The sequence below is a fragment of the Podarcis melisellensis genome (assembly GCF_964234715.1).
Source record: "Podarcis melisellensis genome assembly, chromosome: 1".
NCBI lineage: Eukaryota > Metazoa > Chordata > Lepidosauria > Squamata > Lacertidae > Podarcis > Podarcis melisellensis.
In genome coordinates, this window is record NC_138528.1 from 79,384,050 (window position 1) to 79,399,712 (window position 15,663).

At 44.0% G+C, this 15,663-nt stretch overlaps 1 long non-coding RNA gene across 1 annotated transcript; it reads left to right on the top strand.

Annotated features, from left to right (window-relative positions):
- The first annotated feature begins 1,683 nt into the window (after nucleotides 1–1,683).
- On the top strand, nucleotides 1,684–5,904 carry LOC309381072. The gene is made up of 2 exons (XR_014173286.1): nucleotides 1,684–1,786; nucleotides 5,456–5,904. It is a non-coding gene; the product is annotated as an uncharacterized lncRNA (long non-coding RNA).
- Nucleotides 5,905–15,663: the final 9,759 nt, after the last annotated feature.

The following is a 15,663-nucleotide window of genomic DNA, read 5'->3' on the forward strand; positions in this document are numbered from 1 at the left end:
AAGTTGTTCTGAAAAATGAAAACATTTGTGGTCAGTTACTTCAGCTGGACTAACGGATGGTTGGTTGGTTTTGCTAACACTCTTCTATGATTTGGGTAAGTGCATCCAGTTGTGGGGAGCTCCTGCATATAAGCAATAAAAATAACTAGCAGATCATTTTCATGCATTTTATACAAACTCTGCAGTTTTGGACGAAGTCACCAAAATCATGAAATGTAATTTATTTGAGGTGGAAAGGACTTAAAGAAAAGCCCAGAATTTTAGAACAATGGATGTCCTTAGCAAGAGGAAAGCATTCTTATTAATCTAAGCAAGTAACCCGTATGATAGTGGTATTTGGGGCAAGTTCTTATTCAAAACTGATAGTATTTTATGCCTCATTTTTCTTCATTTGAGAGCTACTCAAATTTCTGATTGCTACAGGGCTATACTTTAATGGCTAAATGAATAAGAAGAAGAAAAAGACACAAGACTGGATACTTCTGTGAAAATCACAGGGCATTTTTTTTGTTGAATATTGTATTTATTGAGTACTGTATTGTTTATATGTTTTGAAGGCTTGGAAATAAATTGTTATTATCATTTCTGTATTTTATTGGGTGTTACACAAAGGGTACAGGTTGTGTGATTGCACAATTGTCATTCCACCTCTGCCACATAATTCTTTTCTGTTCATAATTACAACTCTCCCTTTGTCAGCCCCCATAATAATTATGCTGGTATAATTAGCTAGATTCTGTAAGAAATCTCATTCAGAATTGCTTATATTGTTTCATACCTAAGAAGGATTTTGTTCCCATTTCTGAAGATCTTTCAAAATTAATTCCCAGAAATAATGGATGGCTAGAGTTACAGGGCGTAGTGGAATAAAAGCTGGCTTTGATCAAAAAAGCATCTTTGTAGGATCAAAGTGTTTCTAAGAGGGTATTTCAATATAAGGATTCTTCTAAACTGGAAAAAAAAACACTAAGCATTGATATTGGTTTGTGTTTCAGAGTGGGACAAACAACAATTCTTATTTAAAATACCCCCTCCATGTGTATATGTTGTCTGCTGATTAGGTTGTAGCTTAAAATCTCATTGATTTCCATTGACTTTACATGCTTTTTGCACACTAGCAGGTAGGGAGAGGCTGCTGAACCATATATTTAAAAGATAAAAGGGGAACTATTATGACAATCTTTGACTGTGTACATATTGTCAGCTTAACGTGCAGCAAGGTTGCTGTTGTTGTTTTTTCTTCTGCATTTCAAATCCTTCAGGCTCCTCTTACATTCCCAGTGTTTCCAAGTCACTTTGTTTGGCTTATGTTTTCAAATCAGATTGAATCTAGGTTTTTTATGTGTGTGTGTGTGTGTGTGTGTGTGTGTGCCTCAAAACGCAGTATTTTTCAAGAAACTACAGGCTAACGACATGTTCACAAACCAGCAGTGGAAACACACCAGATGCAGAGTAAACATGAGTGTGTACACAGCTCAAGTTGCTTTTATCTATGACGTATCCCAGTCGGTCCAATCCAAATGTTGAGTGCCTGAGACAGCAAATGAAATATTTTTTAACTGGCAGATTTCTCTATGTCATGCGTATACTGTTTTTAATATATATACATATTCTCTCTCATTGGGGTTTTAATTTTTTCTGATATTTGCTTCCCTTCTAAACTCCTTTAATTCCTTTAATTTCCAGGTCTGATAATTTATGATCCTGTTGAAGTCCAGCATCCCTTGTATTTTCCTGCCAATTGACAGTATTTTTCTCTCAACTGTCACGTCCAAGTCTATGAGAGGTATCAATAATAAATACCTCTTGGAACACTTGTTGAGTGCTGCATGCCATCTGCTTATAAATTCCTCACTGGTTCTAAATTTCCCCCAGTTTTTTGTTAATTGGTATTCCTTGAGAGGTATATATTCAGATCTACTATGCTCCAGTAGAGTACCAGTACATAAATCTAATCTGGCTTTCTTTTTATGTAATTTTACAGACTCATTCCAGTTCTCTGTTGGGCTTGTAAGAAAAATGGATGTATTTCTGCAGTAATTCCACAACTAGGCAGTTGAACAGAACCGAGATGTTTATTAGAACCAAACCCATTTCTTGGAGGCCTATATATAGGGAGGTGGTGTTGTTTTTGGTTATTCTGGACTGAAGATGGGCATAATGAACATGGCCGTCTTTAGCAGATGCAGCGCTGGGGTGCAAATATCCGCCCAGCGCCCCAAATTACCATGGATAGTGTTGGGGTGGCCATAGCTGCGCACTGCCAGTCATCCTGGGGGGGGCTCTCCCCCATGCCGCTGCAGGAGAGTGATCCTCACAGAGGCTTGGGAGTGAAGTTGCGCCCCTCCCAAGCCTCCGTGGGAGGAGGGCACAGCTTCCCTCCCAAGCCTCCTCGGAAGGAGAGTGATCCCCGCAGAAGCTTGGGAGGGAAGCTGCATGCCTGGCAGCCTTATGGTTGGCGGGACATAGCTGGCTGGCATGCAGTGAAAGGGGAGGCCTCCAGCAAAGCCGCACAGCTCCCCCACTTGCTGGGGCACCCCTGAGGGGCCAGCGCGTTGGTGCAATGCACCACTAAGTTCTATGAGAAAGACCACCATATGAGTGCACCACCATGTAAGTAAACAAGTGTGTAATCAAGCAATGTATGTGTATGAGTGATTTGGACCTAAGAGTGCTTGTGGTGGTACGCATTAACTACAGATCTGTGACTGTGGTGATAATACAGTATAGTACTTGCTGCACCATCACGCTATTAATATCTGGACTGACAAAACAAGCAACCTCCTCCCACCTGCAAACTGACAAGAATCCCCAGAAATGGTTGTGTGAATCAGCTTTCCATGTGGGGGTATGAACTAGACAGAAATGATGGCTCTACACATCACTTTCCTTTTAATTCTGTTGCTAATGTCGCTGCAGAAGGTGCTGGCTTCAGGAAAGCCAAGATCTCAGCAATAAGTATTTTTAGTTAAAATTGCTCCCAGAGAGACAATGATGCATTTTGCCCTAAGAGCAAAGGTGTGCAAACAGGGCTGTGCAACTAAGGAAAAGAGAGACAGGTTAGCAGCCAGTCAGATAATAGGAAAAGAACAGCGAGGCAATGCAGCAGCAGAAATGATGTGCCTGCTGCCAAGGCAGTGGTGGCCATTAATGTTTTCAATGTTTTCAATGCGAGTCAATAGAAGATAGCAGTTAAGCACATCATAGACCTGTTTAAATAAGAAGCAGAACCAAGATGTAAAGCTTGGGTGTGGATGGGTGGTTATAAATGATAGAGATTGTAATTTAGAGCGAGGTATGTGTGTTCTCTCTTCAGGACCAGCAGATGGGCAGCTATATTGTCTTATAAAATAACTGTTTGCATGTAGAAAAATAGCACATCAGGGATAAGATTTTTGCCTAACCTTCTCCCTGACATGCTGTTTTCCTGTGTTCACTGGATGGGGTATTTGAGCATTCAAACACACAACCCATGCACCTACGGCCTGATTCTGCTTTGTGTATGGACTGGTCTGGACAGTAACTGTAAGAAACCCTCTTGTGCTTTGGAACTAGGTAATCAATGACAGAAAATCCCACTTCACAGCTGCCTGTAATGTCATGTAATATATCAAGTATTACTATGATTTCAAGGCTAGTTGCATTCTGTCAGTCTGGAAACTTGTCAAGGGAATCAACTGAGCTGCTCTTTCTTCCCTGTAGTCTACCTTTCAGTGGTTCCGTAATGTGCTATAATTCTTGTATGTGTACAAGGATCAAGGGTCTCCATATCAGAAACAAGACTTTTAGTAAATGAGAACCCAAGATTGCTCAGTATGGCACCAGCTTGCACTGGCGGAGGAAGGGGGTGTGCGGGATGCGGTTCGCCCTGGGTATCATCCCTGAAGAGGGTTGATGTCGCCACCCCGCCCCCATAGGACACTCACTGCGGGCAGCCCTGCCCCCGTGGGACACTCGCAGAGCCTCCCCCGTGGGCGGCTCGCGCCGCCCCTGTGTGCACAGCATGTGCGTCGCTCCGGGTGCCAGAGCAGCTAGCTCCGCCTCTGCCAACTTGTGCAACAGAAATGCCCTTTAGAAGCTGTGTGGGAGCCACTTCTCCATGAGCAGCTCCCATGAGACTGAATTTTTAAATGACTCAGCCACATGAAACCAGGGTCTTTCCTATAAACTAGCACCTTCAGTTCAGTGGGAATGGCCTATATGATTCCCCCTACCATGTTGCTAGGTCTCCCACCCCAAATATTTTGATTGGCATTTTCATAAACTGCTGGGTCTCTTAAAGGCTGTTATTCAAGCATTCTCCCAGCTGCTCATTGACAAGAGGTTACTGTATGCCTTAGAGAACCTCCAAAGAACAGTACAACAGTAGCCCCTAAGGCAGTCTCAAGTAGGACTCAAATTATGGGGGGGGGGGAATAGTGGAGCTCTTAAAACCATTCACACCCTGTACCCCTCGATTCCTTCCAGTTTTAGCCAGATCATGCCTCCCCCCCTCCCCGTTAGCCTTTTAAAATGGTTGTGAATGAGGCTTCACAATAGAGAATGGGCCCCAGCCCCCTCTGCCCCCCTCTGTAATTTGAGCACTGGCCAAATTGAGAAGGGTAGATGTGGGTAACTGAGGCTGCGGCATTCTGCTCATGAGGATTCTGTCTCAACCTGGAAGTGAGAAGTGAATGGCCCAGAAGAAGCAGAGAGAGGGAAGCTGGACAAGAGAGGCAAAATAAAACTGTAAGGTGCTGCTTGGAAAGAAAGTGTAAGGCAGGTGTGGGGAACCTGTGGCTCTCCAGATGTGCCTGAACTACAACTCCCATCAGCCCCAGCAAGCATTGCCAATGGCCTAGGGTGATGAGAGTTGTAGTTCAGCAACACGGGCGGGCCTAAGATTCCCCACTCCTGAGGTAAGACTTTTTACTAATTAGAAATAGGAGCAACAAGTAGCACTGAAAGAGATTCTAGTTAAAGGCCTTATTATTTTGCCTTGATTGATATTTCATTTTCCCTAAACTCCCTCATTCTGGGAGGTGTCGAGAATTATTCCCCTTTTGTTCCTGTCAGAGGGGAATGAAACACACTCCCAAGCACAGGGCTTTAATTGGGTTTTTCTGTGTGTTTCTTCAGGTTTCATTGTGTTGCTGTTCAGGCAAAGCAACAATTGAACTAACACCTGGGAAGCCAAACCTGACTGGAATGGAGAGGAGGGGAGGTTTCAGCATTCCTGTCATGAAACCATCACGCTGCCTCCCCCATTTCCCAGACAGCCCAGGTGGAAAAAAAGCCCTGGAGCCGCTCTGCTCCTTGGATGCTCTGCTCAGCCAGGTTTGAGTGGAGTATTTCTAAGTAGCAGGAGTGCTCTAGGGCATGATGTGCAGGGTTCCACTCAGTGCGCGCTCTCTCTCTTTTTCTCTCTTTCTCTCTCTTCCCACCCCCAACAGCTCATTATTTCTCCTCCTCCCAGGCAGCAAATGTTATTACAATAACAGAAGGAGCCCAACTAGAATCATAAAGTGATAATTAACATGAATACTGGACTAGGAGCCACAATGGAAAAAGGAATTAAAGAGGCAGATAAAGGGTGACAAAACAGCGACAAAAGCTACTGGAGGTCAGGTGAACAGTAGCACCCTTTCACCCCATCCACTAATGGCCATGAGTCAAAAAAGCCAATGTAGTAGTGTTTAGAATGATGGACTAGTACCTGTGAGACCACAGTTCAAATCCCTACTCAGCTGCAAAACTGAATGGGTGATCCCGAACCAGTCACAATCTCCCAGCCTAACCTACCTCACAGGGTTGTTGTGAGGATAAAAAGCCAAGGGGAAGAGAACTGTGTATGCCACCTTGAGTTCCTTGGACAAAAGATGGTTTAGAAATGTATTAAGAAATAAACAATCCCCTCCAAGTAAAGTTGCCACTTCTTCTGACCTTACTTCCTGTGCCTTTAACCGTAGCTTCAGATGCAAAAAATATTCAATGACGCTTTACCTGGCGTGTGTGTCAGTTGATGGACATCTGCTTAATGTTCGCAGGCCAGGAGGAGCCAGTGTAAAAACTGGCAACCAGAAGGAAGCCTGGCTGACTAGGCCCCATGAAATCCTCTTGCAATAAAGATTTGACAGCCAATGCTGCACAGATGGCAATGAGACAGTGCCACTTACCGTAGATGGTTCCTAGGCTACAGCACAAGGCTCAACCAGTAGCCCGTCTCTCACAGACTCTCATAAAAAGGTCCCATAAAAAGGTAACAGCAGAGGACAAATTAGGATTGGCTTAAGATCCAGTCGGTGTGAAGCTGGTTTAAGAAACAATGCATCAAATGGTAGTATTTTAACAACAAAATAAAGGATACATATACATTTTAGATCAAAACCCCAGGTTTGGAAAGGCAGTGAGCACACGATACAGTATAAGGAAGTGAGAACACAGCCTAGGCTTTGCTGCCTAGCAGACTGGATTGTCAAACTGAGCACTCCCCAACTCTGTTTATCATCACTGAGTACAACCAGTTTGCTTATTCAAATAAGGTACATTTGATATGGGTATTTGGCAGAAATCTTCTCTTCCTGGTCCTCTTTGACCCATATCAGAAATCTGGAATAGCCAGTATCTGCCCTAGTCCTCCTTTCACCTCATAAGAAGTGATAATTCCCACAACCACATTGAGAATGTAGGTTTAGTGGATCGGTGAAGAGCTCAATGTATGATGCAGCTGTCGCATGATTGTTTCACCATGTCTCCGCTTACATAATCGTACACAACACGGTTCACATAATCCTTGTCATCACTTTCAGCAATGCCTGTTTTCTCCTTCTTTGTGCTCAAAGACTGAGTACAAATTATACTTTAAAGCACATTCAGAGCACATTTCTCCCCCTCAAAGAATTCTGGAAACTGTAGTTTTTTCAGGGCTGTTGGGAATTGAAAACTTGTGAAGTATAAACTACAATGCCCTGAATTCTTTTTAAGGAAAATAATGTATTTGCAAGTGTGCTTTCAATATATGCTATAGACACAGCACGAGTCAGTCTGGGAACCCACCCTACACTTGACAAGGCCACATCACAAAACCCACAGCAGCTTCATATATTGATCTATATTTATTATATTTATCCCCCATCCTGTCTGGCAGGATGAAGAAAGCTTGCAACCAAGTTCATCAATTGATCACCATATCTAACAATATCCTCATATGACTTGAGAAAACAAATGAAGGAAAAATAACAAGAATTACAAGTGGAACCCACAACAAAAAGTTGCCACATGGAGTGCTTTTGTTCTGATCACTCAATTCAGTTCCCCCTCCCTCTGGATGGTTCTATTTTGGTTACATAAGCAACAGCACTTACCTCTAAAAAGAGGAGGAATTATATCTGGTCCCCAAGTAGTCTGCTATCAGGTGGAGGAACTCAATTCCATAGAACAACACCTAGTGAAGGAGATTGCAGTGGCAACAGTTAATCTTGCCTGTTTGTGTACCTTTCCAGCTAACAGGTCATGTGGCAGTTTATTTATGCCTCTGAATTACATTTCCCTCTCATGCCATGTAACCACTGGACAGCTCTACCAGTGCACTGCCAAAAGAGGATGCATGCTATGATGAAAAATATATGTGCTTGGGGCTCTATTGAACTAGGTGCCTTGATTTAGAATGAGAGCATGTAATGACTGTCATTATGAAGAAAAAGGGAGTAGTACAGATGATTAATATGGTGCCCAGTGATGAAAACTGTGATGGTTATAATGAGAGTAAAGTCATCAGTACGTGGAAACACAAGGGAGGGGGTGCTTAGATGGGGCTCAAATACTAACAATTTTTGATAAATTAGAGACAGGGACTGAGATCAATTAGATCAACTTCAGCAAGAACATGCGCAACATGATTTATGTGAGGAGAAATATACCATAAGCAGCACATGTATAAAATAGGATGCACTAGTGAGGCAGCCAGCCTGTAGAGATGGGAAGGGATGACAAATTGAAGAGCCCACAATGTGATGCACTCCCAAAAGCCTCAGGCGCCCCATTGGGCTGTATTCACAGGGAAGTCACGTGCGCAGCTAGATTGTTTCACTCCCGAGGAAGGAAGGACACAGTTGGAAGCCTTCATTTTTTAGCACTGTTCAAAAATGAGAAGAGATGAAAGAGGTCAGAGGACAGCAAGGAAAATCATAAAGGGTGTTTAGAGAGCTAAGCCCCCAGAGAAAAGGTTAAGGGAAACCAGTTTAATATTGGCCTTCTGGGAAAAGGCAGCTGAGGAGATCCAGCTCATATAAAGAGACTGATTCTCACCAGCTGAGGACAGAATGAAAGCGGGGTGGGGAAGAGAAAAAAGGAAACAACTGGCTGAAGCTGCACTTGGGAACACTTAGGTTCAGTTACCAAAACATCAGAGCTTCATCTTGAGTTAAGTCTCAGTAGCCATTGCCAAGCATGGCCTAGGAACGCAGGAAGCTGCCTTCTATTTAGAGACCATTGGTCTATGTAGCTCAGGACTGTCTACACTGACTGGCAGCAGCTCTCCAGAATTTCAGATGGGGTCACTCTTCCAGCCCTCTGCCACTGAGCTGTAGCCCTTTCCCAGCTGCTTGCCTAACAAAATTGAGAGGAATGCTTGGCCAGTCCAAAGAGGCTTGAAGCATCGCAAAGGGCTGGCAGAAGAAGGAGCCACGAAGGCCAGGGGTGAGGACCTTTTGATTCAGCCAGGCCTTTTAAGTAAATGGTGGGCTCTTATTGTTTTAGTGTGGTTTTTAATGTGAGCTGCAAATTGTTTTATTCCACTCAGGAGAAAGTGTTGTGACGTGTTTTTACATTTTTGTGGGTTTTAATTATTTGTATTTTAAACATTGTGGTCTGTACTTATTTTCGTAAATAAGTATTTATTGATGGATGGCCATATACATTTAATAAATAATAATTCTACTTTGTTAATCGATGAAAAGATGGAAAGACTGCTAAAGGCAGTGTGGGATACTTGCCCCCCACAGAGGTCTTTTTTATTGCACATTCATCGCAACTTGTGTTCATGATGCTATCGGGGCTATTGGAAGTGACTGTTTCGGTTTGCAAACTATTTTTGGAAGCTGAACATCTGATGGGGCATCCGCAGCTTCCAGTTGGCTGCAGAAGCTTCCTGCAGCCAATCAGAAGCTACGCTTTGGTTTCTGAACGGATTCTGTTCGGCTTCCAAGGTACAACTGTAGATGGAAACCACAGGAAGGGCAAGTGCTGTTGTACTCAAATTCTGCTTGCAGGTTTCCCATAGGTGTCTAGTTGATCACTGAGAGAACAGCATGCTGAACTAGATGAACCACTGGCCTGATGCGACTGGCTCTTCTTGTGTTCTTAATCCCATTAAAGTAAATGAGATTTCTTCATGAGCACGTATGTTCAGGATTGTGCTGTTAAGGCACTTAATTCTGACTGGATTATCATGCTAGAGTCATGGGGTTGTGCGGTGGTAAAGTTGCAGTGACTAGATTGAGTGGGATTTAACCAAAATAAAGCAGTATTTGGTTACTGGATTTCAGGACAATAACTATGGCCAGCTCTAAAGAAAGATATGTTTTATTTGGAGTTTATTTTTATTTTTTTAATCGATGGAACTATACTCTTAGGATAAAAAAAAGGTAAAGGACCCCTGGATGGTTAAGTCCAGTCAAAGGCGACTATGGGGTTGCGGCGCTTATCTCGCTTTCAAGCCGAGGGAGCTGGCGTTTGTCCGTAGACAGCTTTCCAGGTCATGTGGCCAGCATGACTAAACCACTTCTAGTGCAATGGAACACCATGAAGGAAACCAGAACACATGGAAAAGCCACTTACCTTTCTGCTGCAGCGGTCCCTATTTATCTACTTGTGCTGGTGTGCTTTCAAACTGCTAGGTTGGCAGGATCTGGGACAGAGCAACAGGAGCTCACCCCGTTGTGGGGATTCGAACTGCCAACCTTCCGATCAGCAAGCCCAAGAGGCTCAGTGGTTTAGACAACAGCGCCACCCGCATCCCACTCTTAGGATATTTAGCCTGTGAAACCAAGTGCCTTGAAGTATGGATGGAGAGATTATTCATCTGTCCACTCCCAGAATGACACACACACACAATTTTGTATGACTGTAGATGAAAGATGGCGACTAGAAAGCAGGAGGATCTGAACCAGCTCAGTTAAAGGTCTATCTGTCTCTTTTTCATTCCAGCAGCTGCCAGGTGGCTGCTTGTTCACAGAGACTGATTTCTGGAAGAGATAAGCAATCTCATCTGGCATATGTTGTTTCATTTTTGTGCAAATCGCCAGGAACTTAACAGCAGTGGTTGTGTAAGAGTCCTGTTTAGCCAGTCACCCTGTCATCAAATGTTGGTGGGTTTACCCTTTTATGGAGAACACACACCCGTGGAATGTTCTGGTCTTTATTAGGGACTTAGATGCTTTTTACAGCATCTGAGTTGTCCACAACAGCTGTGAAGCTAGACTCAAAGGCATATTTTCCATGGCATTGTTGGAAGGATACCTTTGCTGTGTCAAAGTGACCACACTGGAGGAAGTCCCAGAGATTTGTACCACAAAACTGACATCAGAGTCACCTGGGGGTGTTAAGGGATGAGGCCTGGCCTGAAATCTGAAACCACAATAATTGCCAATCACGATGAATCCAGATGATCAGCAGCTACGAATTATCCAGAGGGCAAACAGCAAAACTGGCAGCCATCTTGTAAGGTTTGCCTGTCTCAGGAGGCCAATTATTTGGATGTCATATACTGATTCACTTAGCTTTCAGTCTTCTGCAGGAAATGACATTTGCTTTGTCCTCAAGGCTAGCTTCATATTACTATGAATATGACAATGGAGGGACACCATGGTAGCAGGGAGGCCTGGAAATAAAGGCTTCTGTACTCAAGTTGAGGCAATGTACTGGTGTGGCCATTGCAACCTGACTCATCTTTATGCTCCTCATTCACAAGTGAGAGTGTTTCTTTTGGCTACCAATCTAAGTCACGCCACGCAAATAGCCAGCCCATATCTAGTGTAAATAATCAGAGCTGGAAAGGCAAAAGGCAATCCAAAACCCAAGTTCAGACTCAATTGATGCAATGAGCACCTGTTGGCATTTGAGAAATTAGGGGTGTTCTCCAACTACGCGTTTTGGCATGGTCCCTTAAGCCAAAGCAGTTGCTTGGGTCAGGGGTGCCAACTTGAATAAAACATTGTGGGGGCCTAGGTAAGCTCCGTCCTGCATAACTGATCACATGACGCAGGGCACACACACCATATGAATGGGAATGCCCATCAACTTTGTGGGGGCCTGGTCCCCTCAAATATTTTATTGTGGGGGGCCGAAGCCCCCACAGTCCCTAGGAGTTGGCTCCTATGGCTCGGGTTCACTTTCCAGTCTCTTTGTGAGTGTTGTTGGTTATGCCCAGGCAAAAAATAAATAAATCAGAAGAAGCCTTGTCTTGGCTCTAATAAAGTTCTCAGCCCTGTTCCGCTGTGTGTTTTTTTGTAGAATTATTGCATTTATAAATACGTGAGCATGTTCAGGCAAACAAAGTGAGAGATTGTCTCTGCCATTGGAAGGGTGCGGCGGCAAGGATGATTGATGCTGCCCTTGTAATTAAAATACATGCTGAGCTTTCAGTCATCACCAACACGATTCCTCAAGTGTTAAAGAATGTAACAAAGGCTGGCTTCTTTATCAGAAGATGGAAAGAGATGGCCATTGTTCCTGCAGATGCTCAGAAATCTTGGGAAGGATGGATCAGGGCATAACTGCCTGCTGACTCACCACATGGTGTTGTTTGCCATATGTGTTTATAGCATTTTTAGGCCACCTTTCAGGGCAGAATCCTCTCAAGGTGGTCTACAACAGCATAAACAACAAAACTGAAACCATCTAAACATTTTAAATTACAAAGAATTTAAAATAAAATGAGGATCTTTTAAAATAGAAAACAACAAAATTGTTATTAGAAACCATTCACAGAATGAGAACAAATTAGTAATGTATGCAACAAAATCACATCAATGAAAAGCCACTAGGAACGTTGGTCTTCACCTCCTTTGTGATGGGCCAACTCTGAAGGGGCCAGTCATACATCCCTTGGGAGGAAGTTCTACAGAGCAGGAGCCACTATTGAGAAGGCCCTGTCCCTGGTGACACATAGCCTGCAAGTGTCCCAGAAAAAATTGAACATCTTGTTTCCTTGTGCAAGAGCATGACAGCCATTTTGGGTGCTGTGATTTTTCCCTGAAAAAGAGTGAGGGCCACAGTCTTGCAGTGCCCCAAAACACACTTTTTTGAGCGCCACGCAAGCATAGCCCCCCAAAAGCACATCTTTTGGGCTCCGTGATCTCACATGGGTCACATGACTTGAGCAGGAGCACGTGCTGGTTTTGGGACTCAAAATGTTGGAGGGTATGTGATTACAAGGTTAATTAATATTAAACTGGGTCTAGCAAGGAAGGTGTCAGTGCTTATCTTAAGGTATGGTAGGTTCATACAGGCACAAGCAGCAGCCTCAGTCTGGTGGGCAGAGTTTCCTCCTGATACCACTGCAGCAGGGTGGAGTGGCAGTGAGGTTGGAGCTGCAAGGATGCACTGGTGGAGCTAATACGTTGTTTCCTTGGCTGTCTCTCTATCCCACCCCAGATCTGTCCAGGTAAGCTGCAGTGAAACTGGTGCTGGGAGGGTGGCTTTGCAGCTCTGCCACACCAAACTGGCCACCAAGGGACACAAGCCATTCTAAACCACATGTGCTGTTAAAGCCATCAGATGGAAGTTTAAAGTGGAACCCGCCCATACAATAAGTGGTTGCAGTCTGTTGACAGCTAGTGTTGTGACTTCAGCTAACAATGCACATTCCCTAATCTTTCTTGGCCAGGACATACACAGAATAAACAGACCCTTCCTGATTATGGGATAAGCTGAACCACACATGAGTCTTCCAGGATGTGGCCAGGGGCTCAGTCAGCAGCACTACATTTTGCAGAAGATTCCTTTACATATCAATGGAAAACCTTTATGCATATGGAATCTCAATTTTCTTTTGGAAAATTGTTTGGTCCACATTAGGGTACAAGCTTGCCTTCAAACCATCTGCAGGCAACCCCCAATTTGGAGGTTAAGGGCTTTGATCATCTTGACCTAAATCTCTTAACCATCAAGGTTATCCTCAAGTGTACTACACATGTCTCGGTTTCAGATGTTGAAGGCAAGGAAACTTTTCAGTAAGACAATATCACAACACTGTAGCTGTAGGAGCACTGGTATAATTTGCTCCATTGCCGCAATCAACCTTTTCTAGACTTAAAGCATCCTATTCCACACTAGGGACAAGCAGATCTATATCCAGGTTGTCTATGTGTACAGAGGGCTGAGGTTATTAACTTTCTAGGAAGATACCTCACACCAAAGCTGTGCTTGGTTAGGAGGATTTCCGTGACTTGTCATAATGTTTGTTTTCATCATGAATGGTCCATGACCTCAGAGAAACCTTCAGTTCTTTTATTTATCCCTTATGTCCACCCACATCCTTGAATATATGTTTGGAGTGTGAGGAAATGACACCAAGTATCCAACCACAATTTCTGCATCTTGTTGTATATTCTGTTACAACCTGTTTACACAGTGGGACACGTTGCTGCTGTTAATCATTGACAGATGGCTGCAGGTATTTCCAAGGATTGTGACTGCTGCATTTCCCCCATCTGCTCTTACCATAGAGCAGGGGAAGCCAAGATGGTTGGAACGCAACTTGGAATCAAAGAACTGGAAGGGACCACAAAGGTCATCTGGTCCAATCTTTTGCCCAACGTGGAGCTCATACCCATGATTGGGAGATTAAGAGTCACGTGCTCTACCAACTGAGCTAGTCCACCTTGCATATACCTTGACCACAGGTCCTGCTTGCTAGGGATAGGGCACTACATTGGGTACCCCTGCCATAGACCACCATTCCCCAGTTCACACTAACATTTCTCCTAATGGCCATGCATACCTCTGTGATTATGTGGAGGTTAAAAAGAGGGAGCTGCGTACAGATGAGATGTTGGCATGTAAGTCAGTGTTCTGGTATAAATGCCATGCTGAGGAGAGTGCTGTAGTCTTGCTTATTTGCTTTAAGGACAGCTGTAGCTAATGGGTGCAACAGCCTATCAGTGGTTCCCAACCTTTTTTTGGCCATGTCCCAACTAATGCCCCCTGTGACATATAATTCTTATTATTCAAAAAGTGAATTCCTATTCATTTGAAGGAAGCCTAAAAGGCCATTAACTTGGTCTAAACAAGCTTCCAAATTGCCCCCCTTAAAAATCAAATTGCCCCCCTGTGAGGCGTGTGCCTCACATTGGGAACCATGGGCCAAGGTCAAGGATGGGGAATCTGTGGTGGTACAGACATTGTTGCACTCAGACTCCTGTCATCCCTAACAGCTGTGGTTGATGGGAGTTGGAGTCCAACAACACCTGGAAGGTCATTGGTTTACCATCTCTACACTATGTATTTTTTTCTCAGAGCATTAATAAGCATTTCCCATTGATTTCAGTAAGCTTTGGGTCATCATCACACTTCCTATAGGAGGTCTCTGAGTATGTGGCTGCAGAGATGCTTTTAGATGCTTTTTTGTGTGCACTGATGGGGAGAATGTGCGTTCCATGCCTGCAATGCAAGAAATGCCCATGGCTCCATTTTACTTACTCTCCTTCTTCTTTACTTGGTATATCATCGTGACATCTGAGGTTGTTCATCTGGCGGAGCTCCCCTACTGAAACAGTGAAAGAAGGGAAAAGTCTGGAGTTGGGCTGTCAGCTAAATCTCTCTTTCACTCTTGTTCTCAGGCTTTGCCAAGCAGAACCAGGATCTAGTGGGCCCACCTAGAGATGATAGCTTGTGGGTTAGCTTCCAGCTTTCTTTCTTTCTTGGAAGAGTTATTGGTTGCTAGTTGTGCTTTCGGCAGCACATATGTGCTATTTCACTGCTGTAGGTTCAGTTGGCGAGGAGCAGGGAGAGACTTGCTGATGAGAGAATTTTGCAAACTGAGATAATCAACTAAGCAGAGATGACTGTGTTCCCAGGGGCAGTATATGCTCCTGTGCTTCCTCTCTTTAGGCCCTGGCAAAAAATGTTCTTCAAAGATCTATATGACTGTTGATGCTGAACCCATGAATTAACCAGTGCTCTGGACAGACAGCTGGAACGAATGAACAAATGAATGGATGGATGGACGGAGAGATGGACGCACGCGCACACACACACACAAACCACTCTGATCATGGAAGTTAAACAATGCTTAATTCCATTTAGCCACCAGACCGGTTCTACTCCAAGCAGAGTGTTTGCACAGAAAAGCAAACAAAACGATTTGTCACAAAGTATGATTCAATTCCCATCCATAGAGTAGGAAACTCCATAGCCCGGCTTATCCTCCCCTGCATGTTGTACATGCTCCCACAGCCATTGGAGGTAGGAGGAATGGGATGTTACATGGCCTACAGGCTAGACAGTGTTCTGCCACACTGGGCACAATTCCCTGAGGAAGTACAGGGAGGCAGAAAGGGAGCCAGAAGCTCTCCAATGTCAGCAAATCTTTGGCACAGCTGGACTGAACAGCTCCCTGCCACCAGTGTAAGATCCAGCGCGATGTAGTAGGATTCCAGAAACATGAATGAAATAAACTCTCTC